We start from the raw sequence: 26648 nt of genomic DNA on the forward strand, positions 1-26648 counted from the left end.
CGCCGCCCGCCGCCCTCCCGCCCCTGCGTGCGGGGCCCGCTGGCCGGCTCTCGCAGTCTCCGCGCCACCCCCGCGGGGACCCCGAATCTCTCCGGTCTCCGCGGCGGTGTAGGTCGGTGCTGAAGGGGGTGCTCTGGGCGGCGGGCCCAACTCCTGCAGCTCCGCCGGCCGCCACTGGGGGCTGCCGCGCGGGCGAGCTCGGCGGGGACAGTGCGCACGGCCCGGGGTTCCCGGGCACCTCCGGCCGCTGGGCTTTCTCCGCCGCCGGCCCCGCGCTGCCTCCGCAGCCAGCCCGGCTCCCTCCCGGATCTGTACGTGTGATCGTTGTGCGTGTGTGTGTCCGGGTGCGCGCGTGTGCGCGCGCGCGGGGGGCGGTGTGCACGCGGGGAGTGCGGGGGAGTGTGTTTGTGTGTGTGCGTGTGGGTGTGAGTGCCTGGCTCGCTCTCGTTGAGACACACACACACTCACACACGCTCAACCCGGCTGGCTCGTCTGAACTTGAAGACACCCCACATTCCAAGATGCCCGAGGTCCCTGGGAATGCCCAGGGTCCTTCGATCTGGAGAATCCTATCGGCGTCTTCCTAGGGGGGATTATCTTTTTGTTGTTGTTGTTCTGTTTTTTAATCTGGAAGAGAAGAGAACAAGTAGTGCTTTTTCCTCCCTTCTTTTCGCTAAATGCCATGGATGTAACAGAATAAGCCGCTCAGGGATCTCCCCGCGTGGACGTCCGAGGCCACCATCTGCCTGCTTTCGCCGGAGCCAGAGGGGTTAGCTCGAGCCTGTCTCGGGCGGGGAAGGATGCGTGGCCGAGCCGGGGAGCCCGGGCGCCCCGCGGAGCCGGCCTCGGAGCCTCCCAGCCGTGGGTAGATGCTGCCTTGCCCAGGTGAGTGGTCGCCGCCGCCGCGTCTCTGAGATCCGGGTGTTTGCGGGAGCTTGGCGCGGGGCTGAACGCGCCGGGGGGAATCGGGAACTTTGCATCCCTTTCTTTTTCACTTGAGCACTCCCTCACCCGGGCACTCGTGCGGGCACCTTCTCTTTGTGCCCATCCTTATCGCGGGAGGTTTTCTTTCCTTTCTTTTTTCCCGGGAGTGGGGGTGAAACTCTGGCGCGAACCAAGGAGAGTGGGTCCGTGTGAAGCCGGTGAGCAGGAGGGAGAGACGGGAGCCTCAGGTGTACGGCAACGTTGAAAGCAGCAGGAGAACTTTGCCGCCAGACCACTCTGTTGCATCTCCCCACACGGAGGCCTGGCTCCAGCTATTGCTGGGGGCTGGGTCCGACGCCAGGGCTCCCTGCGCTCTGTGGGCTGGGTGGGGTGGGGTAGAACTGGGTGCGGAGGGGTTGATTCAGCGCCAATGAAGGGAAGGCAGGCATCGTTGCGGTTTGGGGAGGCAGGTAGGGCAGGTTCAGGGCCCTATCCTGGCCTCAGGCAGAAGGCAGGGAGATGGGGGGGGGGGGCTGTGTGTGTGCAGCTTGGGGCGTCCGAATGGCATGATGAAGCAATATGGAAACTGGCATTAGCCCTGCCTGGTTGGTAGGTCTGTTTCCCACCTAGCCCTGCCCTGGTTCCAAGGTTGGCCTGAGCAGGGAGGAGGGAGAGGGACGGACTGCTCTGAGGCTGGCAGTACCGTGCTCCACACAGACCCGGAGGCAAGGACAGGGAGGTGTCCTGGTCCTCCTCCTGTCACCCCAGTACAAAGGACAGAGCCAGCAAGTTCAAGGGAGACTGAGCCCCTGAAAGCCAGAGCCTGAGAAAGAGTGAGGAGTGAGCCTGAGCAAAGACTGCATTGGGACTGAGCCAGGCCGGCACCAAGTGCACACTGAGAATCACAGACACCGCACACCGATAGATAGACAGATGACACTTGGTGGGGAGAGGGAGCTGAAGTCCTGGGGGCTGTAGATGCTGACCCCTGCCTTGCCATAGTGGGGTGTGTGTGTGTGTGTGTAGGGGGGGCGCTGTGGCCGCAATGGGCTGATTGGCCTTGTGGGGCTGGGGGAGGGCACCGGCTGCTTCGGAAACTGACCCCCAAGGCTGGGGAGGAGCAAGGCTGGGGAGGAAACTGCCAGGCTCTGAGCTGTGAAGTTGCAGGGACAAGGGCAGAAGGTTCTGGGTGGGCTGTTGTCCGTGGGGTGGGGGGGCAGTTTGGAACTAATGGTGGGGAGGCCGTGGTGGGGGGCTGTGGGGAGACTGGGAGTGTGGGTCCCGGGTCTTGGGGTTGTGCCCTGGCTGATTGCCGCCCTTGGCTCCATACAGCCACACACACGGGAGCCCAGCCAGCTTGGAACTTGGTGTGGGGTACTTTGTAGGCTGAAAGGGGTCTGGGGAGGACTGGGAAGGAAGCTCCTGAGGGCCTGGTCTTGGAGAGGTCAGCCTCTGCGGACCACGCCAGCTGCTGGGGCCCTTCTGCTGATGTTGGGATGTCGTCTTTCCCTTATGACTCTGGCTGGATTGCAGAGTTCCGTCCATCTCTCTCCTCCGGCTCCTCACCAGCGTCTGCTCAGGCCTCCTGCGCAGCCCTCAATTTAGAGTTTCTGGTCTAATTCCTGCTCAGGAAAATTGTTACTTATCTTCCTGCCCTCGCTCTGGGGAATACAAACAGCCAACTTGGCATTTCGGTCTCAGCCTCTGGCGCGGCTTCTCCAGGAGGTCTGCTCCCAGCTGCAGCTCCTGGCCGGCTAGACAGGGTGCCCGCCGGCGGCTGCCAGGGCTCGGGCTCTCTGTTTCTCTGCGGTGCCACTCCCTTGCCCAGGCCCAGCCATCTGAGAAGCTGGGGAGCGTGGCCTCAGAGAGGGTGAGCAGGGAGCTTCCGGAGGCTAGACCTAGGAGGGAATGGATGGGGTGGGAAATGCAGATGAGGTAGGTGGCGCCACTGGGAAAACTTGGCAGCCTTTTGGCCACCCAAGCTCTGGTTTGGTTAGAGTGGGAATCTGCTTTCTTGTCTCAGCTGCAGCTCTGAAGTGAAACCAAGGATCCAGGGGTTCCGGCCCCCGAGTGTCAGGCTTGTTAAGTCTCTCCAGCCAGTAGGGTGGAGGGGGACCCCCTTTCGGGAAGTCCCCTGGCCAGGGTGGAGGTGAGCACCGTTATTGGCATCTGGGGCATTACCCTTCTGATGGGGTGGAGGGGCTCCAGACTGAAAGCAGTGACGTGAAGCAAAATACGACCCGAAATAGCCAAGGGGCTTTGGACCCCCGACAAAAGCAACAATTTGGGTATTTTGTCATTTTTCTTGGGACACCATTGGTGTTTTAGGGTCCAACTTATTTGAAGGGATAGAGTCGGAATATCATGGAATGGGACCTACACTTGGAGGGCCTGGGTTCAAATTCTGGCTCTGCCGCATCTTTATTGGTTAACCCCTGGAGCCTCCGTGTTCTCCTTTGGTGAAAGGAAATAATAGCACGTGCCTCACAGATGTGTGATAACTTCATATTTGTTCCGGTGCTCCGCAAGCCCCTGTTCAGATCTGGAGGAGTGTTTGGTTGGAGGGGAAAAGGCCCCTCGGAGACGGGAGGGTAACACCCCTAGCTTTCCCCACCCACCTAGCTGTCAGGAGGTTTGATACCATCACCCGTAAACTGATCATTGAAAGACTCCAGGAAGCCCTCCAGTAAACTTTAGGAATTGATATTCGGAAAGCAAATTTCACCTCTGGGTCTGTGGCACCTGCTTCCCTCCCTCTCTTGTTTGCTTCGGATTTGTGCAGCCATGCCCGTTTACTCAGGAAGCACAGGCTCTGTGGTTTACAAGTGTCATCTGTCACCCTTCCCTACCTGAGGCTTGAGCGTGAAATTTATCCCAGAACCTGGCCCCTGCCTTCTCTTCTTTACTCTGCCTCTTTTGCTGCCCCAAGAGTGGCCTCACCAGGATGGTGTCAGGTCCAGACCCACTGAATGGGCACAGCTCCTGCTGGGATCTGTGCAGGGCCTATGATTGGACCTGGGTCCCATCTGTGGAGTTGGGGGGCACACCCAGCTGGGGAGAGAGGCTCAGACCCAGTATGTATTTAACAGGGTCTAACTAATGAACAACTGGAATAGGAGTGGAGAAGGAGCTCTCACCATAATGGGCATGCCTGAGAAAAGGTATTTTCAGGGAGCAAGCAGTCAGATATGAAGATGGGGACCAGGGAGAGTAGCCACGTCCAGCCTGCTCAGAGTGAGGGCAATCAGGAGGGCTCCTTGGAGGAGGTAAGGATTTCAGGAACAGCAAAAGCCCATAGAAGTCTATAGAAGGCAGATTTTGTTTTCTCTTAAATTCTTAGAGGTTACTGGGGATTTGGGAGTTTTCAGGGGTAGGGCACTGAACCAGCAGAATGGATATTCCGAGAAATTTCTGAGGCTGAAATTGAAACAATTTCTTGGTTGCTTATTATGTGCCAGGCACAATGCTAAGAGTACTTCATATTATTATCTCATTGAAATCTCCCAATTCCATGAGTTTGCCATTATTGCCTCCTCTATTTTCCAGATGAGAACACTGGGGTTCAGAGAATTTGGGACCTGCCAGGTCACAAATACGGGACAGAACTGTCACTTGACTCTCATGTCTGTCTGAATTCAAAGCCCACGCTCTTAACTCCTCTGTGCTGCCTTGCCCTGCAGGTGAGGAACGGTGGGCACTGTGGGCCCATACCTCTCCAAGTTCTGCTGACCTCCTGGGGAGGCTGACTTCAGAGCCGCCATCGCAGACCCTGCGAGCCCAGCCTCTCTGTCCACCCTGCCCACTCACTCCCAGCAGTTTATAAGCGCCCCTCAAATAGGCAGCACCATCCTCATGGGTAGGACAGAAGACGGGACAGTGGAGTGAGCACCAGACAGAGAGTCTGGGAACCCAACTCTGCTGTGTGTGTGACTTGAGTGAGGAGCAAATCTCTTTAGTCCCCAGGGTCTCATTTCCTTACTGATGAACAAGGATGCTGATGCTTATACTTCCTATTGTGAATAATACCGTTAGCGCTCAAGGTTATATTTGTGACCCCTCCCTTATGGAGACCAAGTAAGTGAAATGTTACATGTAATACTTCTTAGGGATGATGGCATTGAAGGTGGGCTCTAATGTATCAGTTTCTTGTGGGACTAGGGTTAACCAATAAGGTCACAGGCCAACCAGGTGGGCGCTGTGCGTTTTGGGAAGAGGGAGGGTACAGAACTTGCCAAAGAAGGGCATGTGGGCCAGACAGCTGGGTGGTATCAGTGGCAGGCAGCCAGGAAAGGACACACTGCCATAGACATCATTTACTTCTATCATCTGGCAGGCATCAGTGAAGGTTGCACTGGAGTAGGCAGAAGGCATTTTTCTTAGGCTGATGTTTCTAGACCTTCTTTTCACTGGAGCCTCCTTAGACATCTTCTTTTTCCTAATTGCACCCCTGCATGGATTTTAATACCACAGGTATACTGTATATCTCTATGTACTGCAGGTGTCTGCCACATGAACCAAAAGTAGGATTTTTTTCACCCCTCCCAAGAACAAATTTTTACCCCCTTGGGGGCACTGTTGTTCCCATTGAGAATGCATGCTTTTGGGCTAACAGACCAGGATTAGACCAAAGTGGATTATAAAGAGGCTGGGAGAATCCAGGAGATGAAGAGGAGGACAGATTCACTGTGACAGTCACTACCCAGGTGTGGTCCACGGACCAGCAGCATGAGCTTCTCCAGGGAGCAGGCTAGCCACGCAAACCCCATCCCATTCCAGACCTCCTGAATAGGCCTCTTCATTTTATCAAGAAGGGAAGCAGGTGCGGGGTTGGATGCTCTGCCCCCAAACCCAAGACTAGTTTTTGAACAGGGGACCAAAGGACAAGGAGGTAAGAAGGCAAAGAGCAGAAACAGCTGTGTGCTGGGTCACTGGCTTGTTAAACCATTGAGTCAAAATGCAGCAAGCAAGTTTCAGGAGCCACATTGTCTCTACCTGTCATCATCTATCAGTCTTTACTTTTTTTCCAGGTGATTTCCTTGCATTGTAACTGCAGGATGTGTAGACGGGGAGAGGAGACATGAGGCTGTGTGTGGCCTGGCCTCCAAGCAACAGAAGGCCAGGCCACCGTGGGTTTGAACAGATCTGGGCCTCCTTTCTTCAATACCCCTAAGGGCCAAGGCTAATGGGGACCAGGCAAGGCTGAGGGAGAGACCAAGACTGGAGAGACAAGACTTAGGTTTTAAACTGTGTCAAGCAGGATCAGGTAACTAAACCGAGCTCTTGTAATTTATCAACCTGCATGGGATTGTCTGCCATAGACCCTAGGAATCCTTGCCACAGTCCTGTATTAACAGGCAGCGCTGGGACACGAGAGACTGCAAAATCCCAAAGCCGGGCTCTTTAGGGTTCAGTGTATTTATTATGGGCATGTCCAGTGTTAGTCCCTCTGCCGGCAGGGGCTGAGCGCCAGTCAGTCTGCCCAGACGCAGCCAACGTGAGAAGCAGGACACGGAGTCTCTCTCAAGCCCCCTTCCTCTGGGCCATCTCCCCCAACCCATCCCTTCCTCTACCCCACTTTGACCTAGGCCGGCACACAGTGGTCTTTCTTCTTGTCTGAACTTAGGTCCCTAGTATCAGTTCAGTACTCCTGTCTCCCCTTCCCTAAGACTCCTTGCGTATTCCCTTCAGCGAAGCTAGCGCACTCCTTCTCACCTACCCTTTCTGATCTAGTGCCCTGTTAAGGCAGCTCTAGTCGAATCAGCTGGGGGAGGGGACTCACTCTGGTCCCCAACTGAGACCATAGAGGCTCTTACTTCAGGGTACAGTTGACCCTTGAACAACACAGACTCGAACGCCATGGGTCCACTTGTTCATGGATTTTTTTCCTCCGAAATACAGTATAGTACTGAAAACATATTTTCTCTTATGATTTTCTTAGTAACATTTTCCTTCCTCTAGCTTTCCTGCAAGAATACAGTATGTAATGCATATAACATACAAATACACGTTCATCAGCCGTGATTGTTATCATTAAGGCTTCTGGTCAACAGTAGGCTGTTTGCAGTTGAGTTTTCGAGGCCATCAAAAGCTATATGTAGATTTCCAACTGTGTAGAGAGTCAGTGCCCTTAGCCCCCATGTAGTTCAAAGGTCAACTGTAGCTGTAAACTAGGTCTTGCTGTTAGATTACTCTTCCTGGTCCCCAAAATGAGTGATATATGGTCACTCAGCCTGTAGGACTTGGAGGAGCTTGGGGAGTGAGCTCGGCTCACACTCCATCTTGGGTCTCAGAGTTTGGTGAGAGAGAGACGTGGGAGCCTCCGGGATGATGGCAATGAGGGTGAAGACATGCTTGACTCTCTGAGCTCCTGGAAACCCCTGAAAATTCCCAACAAGGGCTGTGAGATGAGGCCCTGGCATTCTAAAAATGTATTGAAGATTTCAGGGTGGGCAAAGTTGCTATCTTGATTTAGTGCCCCCCTCCCCGCCATAATAAAGCCATTGTTACACCCACATAGCTCCTGCTGGGGCAGAAAAGCAGGAGAGTGGACGGTGACCTGGGGTTATAGGTTAAATGCTAGAGGTCCCTTTGAAGCACAAGGCACCAGAGCTGGTGGTGGTGAACTCCCCACTGTGCACGGTGAGCCTGGAATGAGTTTTCTCCGTTCAGCTCTGCCAGGATCTTGCCCAGTGACTTGGGCAGCCCATCTCCCTTTCTAGCCTCCCCTGTGCAAAGGGGCCCAAGGCTCCTCAAGTCCCTTCAGTTCAGGTATTTAATCCTTTGATTTATAAGTCCCTGAGTCTCCCTGAGTAAAGATACCTCTGCTGAGCCACCCAGGCTCTAGAAAGGACTTGTCCTCCAGCTTCCTTCTCATCCTGTTCTCCCAGACAGTGCTGACCTGAGGTTTCCTTCTGCTTGATGCCCTCTGACTGCTGCAAACCTGCCCCAAATCCTGTTACTAGGTTACTGAGTTCAGTTTTGAATAACCAAGATCCCAGGGCTGCAGTGTGAATGCCAGTGTCTCCTTCCTCCCTCCCTCCAGCACATGCTTGCACGTGCACACACACACACACACACACACACACTCTCCTACATACTCACACATGTGCTTATGCACGTGCACACACACCCACAAGCAGACCTGCATATACGCACACTCTCACACACTCACACATCTGCACACCTGCACATTCACACGCATACACACACTCCCCCCACACGAGTAAACACATGCATGTGCCCATGCACACTCCCATTCTTATACCTTCGTACACATGTGCACGTACGCACATGTTTGCACTTACACACTCACACACATTCACACACTCATACCCACATAGACACACACACGTATAGACACACACACTAGCACACGCTCCCTTTGTCTGCCGCTGCCACTTCTCCTTCAAAGACACGGACACAGCCATCTAGCCCCTGCAGAGCACCAGCCACTTGACAAAGAACATTTCTGTGCATGGTCCCCTGTAGTCCGTATGGGTCTCTGACCTGGGCCACGCCTGTTTCGCCCTCCTCCCTGTTTGGATGAGGAGCTAGACTCAGACGGGGAAGACCCCAGGCGTAGCAGGACCAGGATGAGAAGCCAGACTTCGGACGCCATGCAGATGTTCATGGTCACAACAGAGCTGTCACAGGGTGCTCACGGCAGTCACCGTGCTTGCTACAGAGCCTCCCTGGGAAACAGGAGGCTCTATCCGTCTCTGAGTGAGCCGTGGGAAACTGGGTCCCAGGAGATGCATGCAAGGTCCAACAGAGCTGGCACTGGAGCCCCCTGTCCTCTGCTGCGACGCGTGCGCACTCATGTGGCTATTTGGTGACCCTTCCTTCCTGCCTATTGGTCTGCTCTTGGGAGCTTTGGTTCACATCAGTCCTCCAGCAATAGGCACTGCCACCCTCCATCAGTCTCATGGCTGTCCCAACCTCCATCTGCCTCCTCTCCATGGAGCTGGATATGGTGCAGGAGAGGACTGGGACTGGTCATCACAAGGGCCTCAAATCGTTTGCATTTTTGTGCTTCTGAAGCTGTGGGTTCTGGGATTTGCCGCCTGCCCTGGAAGCGAGGCTTCCTTTCACTTGTTCCAGTGTGTCCCTGTCCAGACCCCATGAGCCCTCAGGTCAGGAGAGCCTGGTAGTTTAGCATCTGGCGACCCAGCCCTCTTGTGGCTGGCTGGTCCGCAGTCCTCGCGGATTTCGGTGCAGTTCCGCAAGCAGCTACTGAACGCCTACTGTGTGCCGCCCAGCAGGCCCGGTGCCGCAAAGATGAATCATCTCTCCAGCCTGCATGTGCACGCAGCCCCCTCGCGGCCGCCCTCTGAGTGATGCTCCTGTACTTTTTCCAGCCCTGTCTATGGCCTCCAGGACGTGGTGGAGTGGGGAGTCGGGGGGGTGGGGTCCCAGGCTAGCTTCTTTCTTGTGCCTTCCCGCACCCGCATTCTCATCACCTGTGTGTACGTCACCTGTGTGTCTGTGCAGACTCAGCTGAAGGTCACACGTGATCTACACACCTGCAGACCATAGTGGTGGTGATGATGGTGGTGGGGATGAAGACCGCTTGAGAAATGTTCCTGAACACTGGAAAAAAAAGAAAAAAAAGAAAAAAAACAATGTTCTCTCATGCTGCTTTCCCAGACCCCTCCTCCGTCCCATTACTAAGCTGACATCTTACCGTCTTACCCAAATGTAAACTGACCGGATGAAGAGATTTGGGGGCTGTAGTCCCCATTTAGGGGCCGCTGACCCTAAAGAAACTATGTAATCTTCCTTCTGGCCTGGTTACTTGCATCACGGGGGCTGAGCTGGCGAGAAGGGGAAGCGAGGAGAGGACTTAGAATAAACATAATTCCCGGACCCTCTGTCTAGGCACGGATTCTAAGCACATGACAGATGCGGGCCATCACACTGTGGGGAGGACGGTTGCCCAGCCTTCGACTGCTGGCAGGAAGGAGCACAGGGGGGTTGCAAATAGGCCGGGCAGGTTCCTGACACTTGAGAAGCCTTCTCTAATGGGGAAAGGCCTGCTCCTTGTCCTGGGGCAGCTTATGTCAAAGAGGAGGACGCAGCAGATAAGCATGGCACGTTATGTGGGAACAATTAGACACCAAACCACAGAGACGCAGCATCCTTCTTATGTAGGGACCATGTGTGCACTTGGGCCCCCCATTCCTAGGGTTTACGCTGTGTCCTGTTTTCCTGGTTGTGTGAACTCAAGCTGGTTCCTCTCTATGTCCCTCGGTTTCCTCATCTGCAAAATGGGGATAATAATAGTACCTGTCACATGGGGCTGTTAGGAAAATGTAACGGATTACTGTACGGAGAGCGCCTGGAGCAGTGCCCAGCACACAGTGAGCGCTGTGTGAGTAGGAGATGCGGTTATTCATAGTGGGTATAATAATGGCATTTCCCTAGGCGAGGAGAAGAACACTGCAGACCAACTTAATTGATACGCTTTCCAAATAACCATCCCTTAAATTCTATAGCAACTTGGGCAATTTTATAATACTGTCACATGATCCCATTGGACCCTCCCAACAATCCTACCAGGCAGGCAGGACAGACATTATGATTATACCCATTTAACATGAGGGGAAACTGAGGCACAGAGGTTACCAAAGTGGTTGCTGGTCTAGCTGGAGTTTCCATTCTACTTCATGGCCACACTGTGTTCAGCTGAGGGGTTAGGGGAATTTGGTGGAGAAGGTTTGAGCGAAGATGGTGGGTGGGCTTAGGACTGCACCTCCCACCTGGTCCTTACTGGTGTTGGGATCAGATCTCTGGGAAACGAGGCACAGTGTGTGTGTGTGTGGGGGAGTTCATATCATGTTCCGGGTCTGCATGCCCAGACTGGGTCTACATGGCATGGCACAGGGGAAAGCAGGTTGCATCTATACAACACAGTACATCAGGGGATGGGAGTTAGTGGCAGGACCAGAGGACGTACTTATTTGGATCTTTTTGAAACAGTTATGAATGCCCTGGGATGAGGGTGGAGGTGGGAGGTGCTGGGGGTCTTAAGGGGGTTGTGGAACCTGGACTGGGGGAACTGTGGAACCTGGTCTGTCAGGAAGGAGACCCTTCATTTAGCCTGGTCTGTATGTGAAGAGAAGGCCAGAGAGAGATATCCATCTGCCTGGGCCATGATTCCTACCCCCTAGCCTGCAACACCCATGCCCCAACGCCCATTCTGGTAGTGGGAAGAGGGACCTCCTGGATCCTTTGGTTTGAAGGGGCTGGGAAAGCAACTGGGGCAGGAAAATGACCCTTGAGCCAGGACACAGAAGAAGGAATGAAGACTTTCTGCAGGGAGAAACCAGGCCCAGAGGGATGCTTATGAGGTGGGGTTTTGGGAACTCTGGGGGAGTTGGGGTACGGGAATAGATGATGGGGTCAGTGTCTAGGGTGGGACGCGGGATGGCAATGGGGAGTATGTGTGTGGCCATGAGGAGGGGACAGGAGTCAGGAAGGGAGTGAAGGCCAGCAGAGGCTAAGAGCCCCAGGAGGAGAGCAGGGGTTGGGAGCCAACCGGGACTCAGGCCTCCTGGCACTCCTGCCACAAAACCTGGCTGCCTGGAACCAAAACCCCACCCCAGACCTCCTCTCTCCAGGGGACAAATCCAGGCCCCAGCCTCATTTCCAGGGCTATGGGATCCACCAGGGCCATAAATCTTGTGCCATGTAAATATGGCACTTAACTGGGAGGCAGGTGTTGACGGCTCCAGGATAAAACCTGAACAGGGAGAGAGCCATGGATCCTGAGTTTCAGGGCGGGCTGGCAGGAGCTGCTGGCTGGCCCAGCTGGGAGTGTGAGTAATCTCAGGCCGGGCCACCCTGCCACGCTGCTGCTCTGTGGCACCAGGCTGCTATTTACTGTATATTGGTTTTTAAATTACAGTACAACATTGATTCCCTGCTCTTCAAGTTCAGGCTTCACTCGCCGTCCTGTCTCGCTCCGCCTCTCTCTGCCTCTCCTCCTCTTCCTCCATCTGTCTTGTCTCTCTCTGCACTTGGTTTTTAACACAGAGTAGTATCTTACATGGCATTGTAACCCGCTAGGATTACATTTATATCACCTGATATTTATGAGTGTATACACTGTCCATCCCTGCCACATAGACACAGCACTTGAGAGTTGTTCAAGCTCGGCTTGCAACCATATTTATCTACGCTGGACGCCAGGCCAGCGAGGAAGGAGGGCAAGCAGAACTGTCTCCACCTAAAGGTGGGGAAACTGGGCTCAGAGAGGCAAATGGAATGACCAGGTCATGCTTGGATTGAATATGATATTATACCATCAGGATAATGGCTTCTGGGTACTGAATGCTTCCGGTGGGCCCAGCATTGTTCTAATGTAAGCTTTATGGACTTGTTGTATCCCCCCATTAATTCTGTGAGGTGGGCACTGCTATGAGTTCATTTTACAGGTGAGGAAACGGAGGTCCAGAGAAGTCCAGTAGCTTGGCCAAGGTCACGCAGATAAGAGGAAGGCAGAGCTTGGATTCAAGACCCAGCAGCATGGCTCCTGAGCCCACAATCTTGTCTGCGATTCAGGCTGTCACATGCTGTGATCCCTGAGCTGGAGTGGGGTGAGAGGGTGGGGACAGGGGGCGAGGTGGCTTCCCCATGTTACTAGAGGCCTCACACACCTTCAGTGTCTATAATCGTTTTGCTGCACCCAAGGGAAAGACAGGGACACTTGTGGCAGGTGGAAAGGCCCCCAGAGTGGGGGCTGTGTACCTGACTGGGCCCCCGATATCTGTAATTCGGGCTGCCAGGCAAGGGCAGGAACCAGGCATGGGGGAGGGGTGGTGGATGCCCAGGCTGGGTGGCTTGCTAGCTGCCTGCCTCCTTCTTTCCCATGTCCCTGGAAGCAGGATGCTATCCTGACCTCCATGGTGTCCCGATGAACTGTCTTCATACACTTACCCTCGCCCTTTGGGTTTCATCTCCAATCACAGGCAAAGCTGCTTGGGCACCAGGCCCATCTCCAAGCCAGACCTGGCTCCCAGGGGCACAGCAGGCCAGTGGGCATCCGAGGAATTGCTGGCGGTGCCTGGGGGGCCCTGCACGTTTGGCGGTGTCCAGCCCCATCCCTGGTTGGGGGCGGGGGGCTGCTGATCATTGCCCTCTACGGCCTGAGACTCCTGTCTGAGCTGAAGTTTAGAAGGTGTCCCAGCTTCACTCTGTACTATGGCCGTGGGCCCTTCCTCTCCAGCTCCAGACTCCTCACAGTCCCTGCCTCCCGCCTCCGTCCTGAGCAGACACTGCCATGGCTTGAGTCCGGGTCACATAACGCAGCTTGCTGTGGCTGGGAAGCTCATCTCACTGTCCCCGCTTTCTTTCTCATGGGGAAGAGGAGGCTGGCATTCTGGGATGAGCAGGAATCCTGCCCCCTGTCCAGCCCCTACTGGGGGGGGTGGGGAGGAGAGAGATTAAAGGGCCCGAGCCTGAGATGTTGCTGTGGACTGGCTTCCTGGAAGTAAGCTAGTCCAGGGGTACAGCCTGCATGTCTGCGCTTCCACGGACCCCCTGCCAAGTGGGGCTTTGGGTGCCTGGGCTCCCTTGCCAGGCTCCGAACCATCTGCCCCCACTAAGGACCCTCTAGCAAGGAAAATGTAGAGTGTAAGGTAAAGGGACCCTTCTCTTCCCTCCCATGGACTCAGAATCATTAACTCACACCCCATGCGGAACATAGACTGGAAACACCATTCAGACAGATGATGCATTTTTTGTTTTTCTTATTAACTGGTACTATTTATTGAACACTTGTTATGTGAGGGGATGTCTAGCCCGGGGATTGAGGCCCAGGAGCCAGACAGCCTGGGTCAAATCTCAGTGAATGCATCTATGAGCTGTGTGACCTCGGGCAGGCCACTCCCCTCTGAGCCCAGTTTCCTCCTCTGTAAAATGGGGCTTAGCAGCCCTGAATCCCTAGGGTTGTGGCAAGTTTGACATGAGCGAATGTTTACAAAGCACTCCAGTATCTGGTCCGGGGTGTGTGTTAGTGTCTGCTGGTGCTGTGATTTACATGCTTTCTCTGCATTAGTTCCCTCACTACCTCTGCAAAGTAGGTATTACCACTCTCCATGCAGATGTGGAAACGGAGGCTCAGAAGAGCAAATGGATATTTTGCCTGGGACTCAGGATTCCCGGGATGCAGGACTTGCAGTTTTAAAACTAGGGAAGTCCCAGGCCAACAGGGAGGAGCCCCAGGTCCCGCAGAAACGGAATGGCCGAGCCAGGATTTAAACTTACTTGTATCTGAGTCCCATGGCCCTGAACCAGCAGGCGAGCCTCCCGTGGGGCAGTGCCTCTCTTCGCTGGCCACATTTGCTGAGCCTGGCAGGCAGTCTCCTAGTTCATCCTCACAAAACCTTGTGAATTCGATAATCTTATCCAAAGGGTACCAAAGAGAAAACTGAGACAGACACAGACAGGGTAAGTAACTTGCTCAGAGTCACCCAGCCAGGAAATGGCTGAGCTGGGATTTGAGTCCGGCCTTATCTGGGGCCCGTGCCCTACACCCCTGGTCACTCTGCTACACCTCCCCTTGTATTTTTTTCCAGTCCCTCCATGGTACACGGTCTCATTTCTTCATCCCAGTGGCCTGTGGAGTAGACAGGGTAGGTACTTTTTGTCCCTGTTTACAGGTCAGAACGCGGAAGTTCAGAGAGGTCAAGTTACTTAGCTAACATCACATAGCTTGTAAGTGACAAAAGCAGGATGAGGTTTCATCAGAGGTTCTCGGCTGGCACTTCCTGTTGTGGTTTCCTTGTTCGATAAGTGGGAGGAGGCCCCCAGCCAAGCCCAGTCCCGTTCAGATTCCTAGAAGGCAGGAGGTCTCAGGCATCACTGGGTCCCACTTGCAGAGGGCTGGTTCCCATGCTGGGGCTCCGGGACGTCATCTGATCCCCCTAGGTAGAGGAGGCAGCCTGCCGCAGAGTGGACCGCTGGGGACTGACTGCTGCATGGGCTGTGTTTTCCTGGAAGGGCAGCAAAAGCTCTATTAACCCCAGGCTTGCTTCTGAAGCGACTAAATAAAAGAATTAGGAAAGACAGTGACGAGAGTCTATAAATTCTGAATGATGTTCAGGAAAGTGGCCTGGGCCTTAGCGCCCATAAAACCCAGGCAGCCTGCTGGGTTGGGGGTGATTTATGGGGCCCTTCATCTGCCTTGGGGGTCACCTGCCCATCAAGCTTCCCGCTTGTGAAGTACTTTTCTTTTTTAACTTCCAAGCTCTTTGCATAGTTCTTGGCATTTTGTGGTTGTCCTTGAGCCACTCATAGGGACGGATTACTCCCCCATGTAACAGATGGGGAAACTGAGGCATGGACGGATTGGCAAATAGCCTAGGCCGCATAGTGACCGAGGTCCCTTGACTCTCTCCTAGGAAATTCTTACTAGCATTTTTACTGGTTCGCCCTTACTACCTGCCGGGAATGTTCTAGCACTCGACGCTTATTAACTCATTTAGCCGCCTGCAACCACCCTAGGACTGTTGTCACTGGGGTTTCTCTTTTATAGTGAGGAAATGGAGGCAGAGAGAGTTTAAATGACTGGCCCAGGCCCACCACAGCTGGACATTGCAGAGCCAGGATTTGGATCCACACCCGTAACCATTGTGCTGTTAGCAAAGAAGCAGAATGGCCTGTGGGGGTGAAGAGGGGCCCCTGCTGTCCCTGGAGGACCCGGCTGGCTGCCTCTGCCTGGGAGATGGTGCTCGGCACTCTGTTCTCTGGGCAGCTTCAGCACCTCCAGATAAGGACATTCCTGAAGGAGCAGTGAGGGCAGGCAGGTGGCAGAGTGCCATGGACCTAGCCCTGGGCTGGGAGTCTGGAAGCCTGGACGCCTGGCCTCAGCTCTGCCACCTGCTGGCCATGGGACCTGGGTGACCTCTCTGAGCCTCCCACCCCTTTGCCTCTGTCCTCCTCTGATCTGGACACAGGTGGGACATCACATAGTTTTCAGGGGGCCCCCGGCGGTGGTGATGGCAGGAGAAGGAGGACCACAGAAACTCCAATGCCGGACTCAGCCCTACCCTCGCTGTGGAAACCCAGAGCAGCAGCCCGTGTCCAAACTGCCAGCTACGTACCTAGGCTATTTAAAGTATCTGGCCCTGGGGCGCCTGGGTGGCACAGCGGTTAAGCATCTGCCTTCGGCTCAGGGCGTGATCCTGGCATTATGGGATCGAGCCCCACGTTAGGCTCCTCTGCTATGAACCTGCAGTATCTGGCCATGCCTGGAACTTGGAGTTTCTGCTATTTCGCAGAGGTCTGGGCTGGGGCTGGTTCCCTCCCCATTGCCCTGCCTAATGGCGTTTGCTGGAGGTCGGGGAAGCGACGGGCTTGGCCACTGCCCATTACCTATGGCGCTCACACTGCTTCCCCATCAGGTGCTCAGCCATGAGGGTGGGGTGAGGGGCTTTGCTGGGGGCAGTGGGGGTGCAGCATGCTCTTCCTCCGGCCAGGGTCTGTGAAACCCCAGATCTGTGGAGGAGAAAGTGAGCAGAGGGACCTCTTCTGGTTTCTTCCCTTCTTTGACATTCTTCTGCATTCTGCCGGCCTGGCACGCCTCCATTCACCTCACTTACAGATGACGGGTGTTTCCTGAGCACCTAGTATGGGTCAGTTGCTGGGCTATACAGCTCAGCTAGACCGGGTGCCTGCCCTCAGGGTGCCCCCCACCCGGCAGGGGAGGTGGAGAGGTGAACAGGCAAGTATAATACTCTCTAACAGAGCTCGATGGAAGTGAAGAACCAGGAGAGCTTCCGGGAGGAGGTGATTCGCTCTGGCTCCACTCCAGTTGCCTTTTGCTAAATGGCTGCAACAGCCTCCTGAGGGCCCTGCCTCCCCAGGCTCCCCTAGCCCACCCTCAGACAGTGTGTATGCCTTGCTGAAGACTCATTGCCCTCAGGATAAAATCCTAATTTGTTAGGTGGCCAGCAAGGCACTGGTCCCATCAGCTTCCTTTCCTGGGCTGTGCCCACCCCACCCCCCTACTGGACCTCCCCAGTTACCAGAGCTCATCACACTCTTTTCCACCTCTGGGCCTTTGGGCTCACTGGGTCCCCTGCCTGGAACACCATTTCCCCACATCCAGCTTGGCTGGGTCCTTCTCCTTCAGGTGTCTGCTGAAATGTTGCTCCCGGGGGATGGCCTGACTGCCCCCCCAGCCCCGCCCCGGGCTAAAGTGGGTCCCTGCTGTTTTCACTCAGGGCAGCTTCTGTCTTTTTCCATATCCTTTTTTTTACTTGGTATTTGCTTGTTTGTTTATTGCCTCTCTCTCGCAGCCTGTGACAATGTGAGGGCCACAGCCTGGTGCTTAGGCTGCCTGCCTTTGCGTCCCGCGGCAGTGCTCACCAGCTGTGTGACCCTGGGGAAGTCACTTCCCCTCTCTGTGTCCCAGTTTCCCTGTGTGTAGATGGGGAAAATAATAGTACGTACCCCACAGAGGTGTTGTGCTGGTTTAATGAGTTAATATATGTGAAGCGCTTAGAGCAGTGTCTGGCACGTGGCAAGTGCTCAATAAATATTAGCTATCATTATTTTTATATCCAGTGCTTAGACTAGTGCCCAACTCAATGAATATTTAATGATTAGATGAGACACCTGGGCTGAATCTTCAAGGGAGTAGGTTGGGTTGGTTGAAGAGAGAGCAGTGGATGGCAGTCCTGGCTGCGCACTGAAGTCACCTGGGGGCTTTAAAACCAGAGATGCCTCCGCCCCACCCCCAAGAGAATCCGCTTTCATCCTCCTGGGTGTGGCCTGGCCATTGGCTTTTTCAGGCTCTCCTGGGACTCTGATTTCAGGGTTGTAAACATCGGAGATGGGGAGAGGCAGGCATTCAGGGCAGCAAGAACGTCCTGCGGCTGGAAAGGCCTTGCAAGGGGGAAGACCTTGAAGGGGGTTTAGGGAGACGCCAGGGGCAGGGAGTTGGATGTGGCCCAGGAAGCAGGGCCAAGTCAGGAAGGGCCCCACATGCAGTACTTAGGAGCTCAGGTTAGGCTTGGTGGGGAAGCCCGTGGGGAGCCTGGAAGTCTTTTAAGCTGGGAATGACGTGGTCCAATTTGCCTGTAAGGAAGTTGGCCTGGGTGGATGTGTGGAGGATGGATTACCGGGAGTGAAATTGAAGGCACACAGATCAGAGCGCAGAAGGCCTTCTGCCACTGCGAGAGTGGTTCAGGGCCTGGCTTGCACAGGGAAGGTGACTTGCTTGTCCCCCGCTTAATGACAATCCTCCTTGGCGTGTCTGCACAGTGAAATCTGGTCAGTGCAGGACTCCTGCCTGCCGCCCTGCCCCCAGCTACAGCCACAAGCCACGTGGATGTGACCCAGGCTGGTGTCAGTAGGCCCCATCTCCTCCTGACCACTGAGTGGCTCTTCTGTCTGGGTACTAAGGCAGACTCCCAAGTGGTAGTGAAAAGTCTCTATCCCGCAGACCCTGGCCCGCCGAGCCGGTTGTTCCTCCAGGAAGCCCCTCCCAGGCCCGCTTCCTGGTCCACAACGCCCTCCCAGCCTGCCATCTGAATGTACCAGTTTCTGTTCAGTTTCCAGACTGGCCCAGACTCCCATCCTCGGGGCTTCCCAGCAGCAGCTCCGACGTCTCCTCAGTCTTCCCCTTACCTGCTTTGTAGGCGGAGGTCACGCTTCCCGACCCCCAGCTCCTTGGCCACCGAGCTGTTCCCATCTATGTGTTCAGTTGTCCTCCTGTGCGTGAATGTGGGTCCCAGAGCTGCCTTTGGATGGCAGAGCTCTTGATAAAGTGACCCACGTCCCTCCCACGGTACCACATTGCATTCAATCTGGTGTGGATGGGTTCTTTAGCCCGGCTCTGCCACTTAGCGGCTGTGTGATCTTGGGCGAGTCATTTGACCTCCCTGTGCCTCAGTTTCCTTGTCTATAAAATGGGAGAACTCACAAACGTTTGGTTAGTTCAGGGCCACCAGCCGTGGTCATGGGTTCGGACCGGCCATCCAGTTCAGACGACACCATAGGCTGTACTTAGCACCATGTTTCTTAGTGTTAGGACAGGATTCGGGACAGGACAGGCTATAAAGCATCTCCATTTTCACCTTGTGGCAGGCCCCTCCACTGCCCACGTGAACAACTTTTTTTACCCCACACCCACATGGGGCATGTCAGCTGCTGTGGCTAACTGCTGCAGCTGCGGCCTCAGTTTCCCCCCATCTCTATACCATCTTAGAGATCCAAGGCTTGCCTGCTGCCTCACAGTTTCCAGGGCCCGCGGATCAGGGGTTTCATAGTACTTGGACAAACACTGCAGCCCGGGTGCACCTTCCCTGTACTGCAGAAGGACAGCCCAGGCCATTATCCCAGAGAGGCCTAGGCAGGCCAGGCCGCCGGCAAACCTCTACTCTGCCTGCGTCTACCATTTCTCATAGGACGGGACAGTCAGAAAACTGCTGTCGATGACACAGGCAAGAACTGGATTTATAAGAGAGAGGAGAGAGGGGAGAAACTGCAGACCACCTGGGAACGGTGAATCTCGTTTTCACATTATGGGGGTAAACTGATCAGCTGGCACCTGGCAGAGTGGTTAGCCTGGGCATTTCTGTTCCCAAACAGGCTGTCTAGGGGCATCAACACAATGGCAATCATTAGGGATTTTCCAGAAGAACCCCAGGACTTGGCCTGGGCAGAGTCTCTGGGGAATGCCTGCCAGAGCCCTTTCGCCAGCACCTCCTCTTCAGCAGGCCAGTCTGCCCTCTCCCTGCCATGGGCCATCATGCGGTTAAATGGGCCAAGGCATGCAAAGTCCACAGAACAGCAAGAAATCAGTGTTCACGTGGAAATTAGTGCTCAATGCATGTTTACTACGTTCTACCTACTATTCTTCTTTCTCTCCCTGGGTTCCATCTCTTTGGCCTCTCCAGCTGCTATCGCCTGATGTCCCATATCTGTTCTGTAACTGAGATCAGAAGGGCGGAGTAGGAAGCTGGGGATCCAGAGAGGAAGGCAAGAGCCCAGACAGATTTGGAATAGTTGGTTTTAAGCAATAAAACAGTCAGGTTCCTCCCCTAGAGCCCTGTAGGGCCTAGAGTTGAGGGGAATTTCTTTTGTCTCCTTTTGGCCGAGGCCGCCTCAATCAGAGGCTCCCCCATCTCCCATAATTTCCTGCCATTGGCCAGCGCAGGCTGTGTCCACCATTTTGTTTTTCCTCTCAGTGTGGAGGATAACTAGAAGCCCAGAACCCAGAGAAAGAGTATCCTGCTCTCTTCTCGGCGGGACGTGCGGATGAGGACCCGGGTAGCAGGAGGCTGTTCTCTTCTTGAGTGTCTTCCCTCTGTACTCCCTTGTCTCTAGGAAGCCAGGTGGGCTAAGGGACGGGGTCCCAGAGGCTAACCATGGAGGCTGGCTGTCCTAGGGACTTGCAGTATGACCTTGATCGAGTGGGTCTCCTCTGTGACCCTCTTCTGTTTCCTCATCCTTAAAGCTGGGAGATGGAAGAGCTACGCACATTCTAGCCTGAGAGCTCTCAGGAGATGGGCCTGCCCTCTTTCTACTCTAGGCATACTCTCCATGTTTCTCTTTGAGGCCACCCTCAGAGGTCATTACCCCAAGGTTTGGCTGGAATACAAGTGTCAGGGAGTCCAATAGTGATTTGTCTTGGGGTCCAAATCCCCTTTCAGGTGGTCCTGGCTGTTACACATCCTGCCTTGGGTCAGGAAGAGCAGTGCTCCCTTTGACCACGGGTTGGGAGATTTTCTTAGAGATGTGGGAAGGCTGGAAACTCCAGATCCTTCTTACAGCTTTTACTTGAACAGAGAGGTGCCATGATGATGTGTTCCTGAGTCTGTGTCTCAAATGGTTAGAGATTTGATGGCGGGGCTGCCTGTTTCCATCATTGCACACAGCATCTGGTGTGGCCACACACATGGAGGGGGCGCTTTACAAAGACTCACACTTCTGTGATGGCGAGGGCTGCAGGGATGTGAGGATGGTAGTGGAGGAGGTTGGGATGATCGAGGGATGGACGTTATGATCACAAGGATGGGGGAGATGTTTGTTGTAGTCAAGGCATAAGGAAAGGCTGGGAAGACAGGTCGGGCATCAGAAGCAGTTAAATATTTCTGCTAGCAATGGAAAAAGGCACTGAAGGCTTGTAATTTAAGGGAAGGGGAACTGGAGTTATGTTTTGAAAAGCTCACTGTAATTGCGTGGTGGAAAGCTGCTTGGAGGATGGCGGGGGTGGGTGCGTGCAGACCAGTGAGGAGGCCATTGGGATAGTCCAGAAGAAGGAGAATGGTGGCCTGGACTGGGGTGATAGAGGTGGGATGCTGGAGCTGCTTAAGGAATGACATCAACAGGGCGTGCTGATAGTTACACGATACATTGATCAGATTGGGGGTGCTGTGAGTGGGAGGGACGCATCAGAGATGCACCCTAGATTTCTGGCTTGGCCAACTGGCTGGATCATAGATTAATAAGCTCCATGGGTCCAGGAACTTTGTCTTGTCCATCCGTATCCCCAGGTCCTCAGGCAGCAGGTCACACAAGGTAGGGCCTCAGTAAATGTTGGTTTGGTGCCTACTGCTATTGACCCTTGGTCATGACCATGATGGAAAATGTATATTGTGATTTTGGTTCCTGTGTCCTCCGCCGGACACCAGACACTTTTGGAGCTGGCCCACAGATGTTTAATGGCCGTGGGGCTGGAGCTCAGAATCAGATAAACTTGAATTTGAATCCTAAGACTTTCTTTTACTGGCTGTGTGATTTGGGGAAAGTAACTTAACTTCCCTGAGCCTCAATATATTCACCTAACAAATGGGGATACAAAGAAGTCTTACCTCACAGGGTCACACTGATGAAATGTGGTCATATAATAAGTTAGTGTTGTACAGCGCCTAGCCCAGCTCCTGGATCGTGGTTGCTAAGTGTGATGGTGGTCATTTAAGAATATTACTCCCCTGTATCTATCTCGCATCCAGCACCTTGCTGGTCACACAGCATGGGGTGACAGGGAGGAAGTGAGTGAGGGCAGGGGAGCCATTGAACACTTCGGGGGCAGGGCTGGACATACTGCGGGAGACTGGTTCTCCTGCAGACATCCTCTTGCTTCCACCCTGATTTCTATTCTTGTTTCTTGGCTGTCCAGGAGATGAGACTGTTTGTGACGTGGCCTCCAGGGCTCATGGCAGGTCCTCTGTGCCGACGGGAAGGCAGACCGTCTGGGGACTCAGCTGCTTCCCTATCTACCTCTGCCTCGGCTTAATCCCAGCTTAGTCACAAAGAAATGTGTTTTAAAAATAGCAACAGGTGCTGTTCATCCAGATGCGACCCCCAAAAACCACAGCTCCCTAATGGTCTTTGCATGAGAAATGACTGTGGATTGACAGGGAGCCCCTGGCATCTGCTGCTCCCTGCGTTCTTCCCCCCTTTGATGAGAAAGCCAGGACTCAGCAAGCCTGAGGATCCTTGAGGGCCCCCCAAAGGAGGAGGCGGTAGGAGTTCACTGGCCCGGTGGCTGGTCTTGCTGCTGTCTTCCTTGTGTATCTGGGCTAGAGGGAGAGGGAGATAGAATCACAGACACTGAGCAAGTGACAGGGTTCAGAGAGGTAGATATTCCAAGAGCAGGACAGAGAGACGCCCCATCCGCACCTGGGTCATCTGTGGGTACCACAGGGAGAGGCGTGCAGGGAGAGGGAGTGCAGGGAGAGGCGTGCAGGGAGAGGTCTCTAGAAAGTCAACACTCAGGAAAAGACAGGTGGCGGCCAAGAGCCAGCTGGTGGCTCATCAGCGCTGGGTCAAATCTAGACTTAGGCTGTGAGGAGACACCCACAGATACACAGTCCTACACACACAGAAACCCGCGTACCAACCCTCACGTCCTCTGTGGCCAGCCCCTCCAAGACTGCCTGCAGACCCTTGACGGGTGTAGCCAGGGGCAAGCTCCACATTGGGCCTAATGGCATGTGTGCAGGTGCCTTTGCACGTACAATAGAGGCTTAATAGTCAATTTCTAGAAATGTCTTCACCTCCAAGAGGTGACAGAAACACTTTTTTCCAGAGCTTTCTCTGGCCGGTTAATACATGTGGGTCAACAGGACTGGGAAACCCCTCTCCTCTGCTTGTCCACTGGCTGAGGCCCTTCAAGCCTCAGGCCCAGTAGAGGGAGACTCCAAAAAGCTCTGCCTCTGGCTGGAATCACAGGGTCCTGGCAGAATGACACCCCCTCCAGGTGGACCCTGTTTCCCCTGAGGGCCGTGAAATTGGAAGTCGGGCGTCTTCTGCTCTTCCTTCACACCATTCCCTCCCCGTTGGCCTGGCCCAGTTCCTAGTTACCAGTCTCCCAGCACCCTTCAAGTCTCTGTACTTCCCCAATCCTCGCACTGTACTGTGGCACCTCCTTCTGCCCACCCGAATGCTACCTTCCCCTAACCTCCACCTCCAGGAAGTCTTCTGTGATTGCTCCGGCCCAGCCTTGCCCCCAGTTCCCACCTCAGTCCTCATCTGTGTCCCTTCGCTGTCCCTCTGCTCTGTTCATTCATTCATCATTCATTTGCTCACTCACTCTTCAAATACTTCCTGAACTTCCTGGTAGGAGCCAGACACTGGGCTGGGCCCTGGGGCTGTGGAGGTGAGCAAGACTAAGGTTTCCTGCCTAGGGGCTCCTTGACTCCAGCAGGTGGAGGGGAGATGCCCTGGACTCCCTGCAACCCGAGGTTAGAGAAGGGGCTGGGGAGGGGAGGCCTACTGGGGAGAAGGGTTCACATGGAACCTGGGAAAAGTGAGCACCTGGGTGGGCCCCCAGGCCTGCTGCAGCCCACCCCTTCCTCCAGCCCCTCAGCCTGACCCCACCTGGCCTCACTGGCATTCCCTCACCGTCCTGACTCTCCTGCTAGGGCTCCATGTGGGGAAAGCCAGGACTCTTGTTTGTCTTGTATCTGAAAGAGCTGTGCTTCCCTTGCCCTCATTTCAGCCCTTCCATCCTGAGCAGCCTCCTCCAAACCTTCCAGCTCTGGTGCCTCCCCCAGAAAGTGCAATAAGAGAAGAACCCGTGAATCCAGCGGCTCCCTAGACTCCCTGAGCCGGCCGGGCCGTTGGGAGCCAGCCCCCGTGGGGAGAGGGCACCACTGAGTAGCCTGCCTTCCTCCCAGGGTGTCAGCCCCTCAGGCCCCGGCAGCAGTGGGAGCGGTGCTTGTGGGGAGGTTTTAGGCGACATGGCTGCTGCTCCCAGGTCAGTCCCCAGCCAGCCACTGGGCCTCCCCTCTGTGGGGCTTCAGTTTCCCCATCTACAAAATGAGGGCTGCTGCAGAAGCTCCCCTGGGGACCCTTCCAGCCCCGAGTCCCTGAGGGAAGGCCTGGATCCAGGCCCACTCCCCTGCAGCCCACACAATGCAGTCCTTCCCTTCCTGTTCCCTGCAAGGCAGAGCAGGAGTTCCCGTGGCCCACTGCAGAGGGCCTCAGGGGGGCTGGGGCTCCTGCCAGCAGCCCTTGGCCTGGAGCCTGAGCTCCTGGCACCACTTCATGGCCCCGGGGGGGCGGTATATCCTGAGACCCCGTTGAATGTGCCTCCTTGCTGAACACACTCTGCTGATGATACTGGGGGGGTGGTGGCAGCTCCGCACAGAGACATCAGTCACTCCGTACAGCAGCCGCATCACATTACGGAAAGGGAGGGAGCGCACGTCCGTTAGGGTCGCGTAGAGGTGGGGGTGCTCTGGATCATCTATGTTAGTGGCTTTCAAACTTTACGACTGGAATGCACAGTAAGAAATGTATTTTATATCACAACCTCACATGTGCATTGGAGGCGTACAAATACTCAGCATGTGTATAATGGAAACAAAGTATAAAACAGCATTCTTACTAAGTACCTGTCCTGTTCTAGCCCCTCCTCTCTTCTTCTATCCTCTCCTCACCTGTTAAGCTTGCTGGTTATGCCTTACTGCATTGATCGTGTGACCCACCAGTGGTCCCTGGACTACAGTGTGATGAACACTGATCGAGAGTGACCAGCCCGGTCTGGCGTGATGGGTGTAGGGAGCCTCTGTCTGCTCCAGTGCATGTTAGAGGGAGCATCTTGCCTCCTGGGGCATCTTCAGGCAGAGCGCATCACTTTGCAGCATGGCCCTCCTGCAGACCCTTTGCCCACAGGAGTCAGGCACCCCTCCTCCTGCCCTCTCTGCCCCTGGGACTTCTTGAGGCTCCCCAGGAATCTCTGCGTCGGTGAGGGTCCCTGGCCTTACAGGGGCTGCCCCACCAGGGATGGTGTGTCTCACGCCTTGCAGCATCCTGGCCTGGTCCCAGGAAGAGCCCGTAGGCCTGAAGCACATGTTCTCTGAAAGGGGGGGGGGGGTTGGCCCCTGCTGCCAGTTGGAGTGTTGTCTCAGTCGGAGAGGGCCTCCCAGACTGGACTTCTTTCAGCCCACAAACACTAATTTAGCACCTCCCCTATTTCCCACACTATAGTACAGGCAGGCTGCAGGAAGGAATCGTTCTCTTCACCAAATGTGGACTGAGCTTCCTCTGAGCGCGGCGTCCAGCGCTAACTGGGACAATGCAGAGATGGAGACACTCCCCTGGTCTCCAAGAGCTGGTGATCTGGCGGTGGGGGATTGGGGGGCGATGTGTGCACACAGATGGTGAAAACTGTCCTTGGTGTGGGGAGGGTCAAGTCAGGACTGTGCCTGGCAAATGGAAGAGGGAAGGAGGCTGGCCTTTGTATACCAGCTGTTTCCACGTAGGTGGGACTTGGAAGAATGGCAGAGAGGGAGAAACCAGGATTCAGGATTCATGAACAGGACTCAGGGAGCCTGCCCAGGATGGGGAGGTGGGGGTCTGCGGGGTCAGAGGGGCAGAGTCAATGCTGCTCAGTTTGGGGAGGTGCTGGGGGCAGGGGTGGAGTTAGCAGCAAGGGCAGGACAAACCTGGGGGAGGGGCAGGTTTGAGTCCCAGACCTCCTGGCCTCTCTGGGATCTCTGTCCCTGCCTTGGATCTCAGAGGCAGGTCCTTATCAGGGTCAAAAGTCTGGGTATTACAGGAGGGGCTAAGTACCACCTTCCCCCTCTCTACCTCTTCGCTTCCCACTCTCTCCACTCCACCCCAGGCCTGGCCAGGCTGGGACAGGCTCTCGGAGCTCTAGACTGGGATGGTCCCAGCCAGGTCAAGGAGTCCCAGGGTGAGGGGTTGTTGCTGCTGTAGTCAGGATTTACAGTGGTGGGAGTCATAAACTAAATTCGAGTAACGGCTCAAATGGTGGCATCGGGCAATAGACTGAGTGCTGGAGGCAAAGTAATGGGTTTACTTAGGAGCCCTGATTTACAGCATCATCAGGAAGCCTCCCAGCCCTGCTCTCCGCAGGAGAAGCGGTTAGAAGCTGATCCTCCCAGGCTGCCAGCTCCCATCCACACTTGACAAATGCAGGAGGACAGAGGAGCACTCCCTCGCCCCCACCCACCTGCCATCCACCCCACCCCCACCATAACAGTGGCTTCATCTCTCACCGTCTTGACACGCTTTCCTGCTTGTATCTGCACCCCGACATATGCTCCTTTCCGTGTCCCCATTAATCCTTATTGTCTTCCAAAGTCGCTCCCGCGGGCCGCCTTCCCAGCCAGCCTCCCGCCATCCTTCACCCTGATGCCGGCACTCCAGGCAGGGCGCGGTGGGGGGTGTGCTGCTGGCACGCTCTGTTTCCCCGCACAGTGCAGGGTCATGGTGCCCAGTGCTGGGTCACGGCGCAGCCT

General features: G+C 55.0%; 1 protein-coding gene across 1 annotated transcript in view; it reads left to right on the forward strand.

Moving 5' to 3' along the window:
- The first annotated feature begins 175 nt into the window (after window positions 1-175).
- LRFN2 (leucine rich repeat and fibronectin type III domain containing 2) overlaps window positions 176-26648 on the forward strand; it is a 135894-nt gene continuing 109421 nt past the window's right edge. The window contains exons 1-2 of the mRNA XM_034652449.1: window positions 176-311; window positions 696-885. The gene's annotated coding sequence lies outside the window, so the exon portion shown is untranslated. The remainder of the gene's footprint in view (window positions 312-695; window positions 886-26648) is intronic.

Source organism: Ailuropoda melanoleuca, unplaced genomic scaffold (assembly GCF_002007445.2).
Source record: "Ailuropoda melanoleuca isolate Jingjing unplaced genomic scaffold, ASM200744v2 unplaced-scaffold6034, whole genome shotgun sequence".
In the NCBI taxonomy this organism is placed as follows: Eukaryota; Metazoa; Chordata; class Mammalia; order Carnivora; family Ursidae; genus Ailuropoda; species Ailuropoda melanoleuca.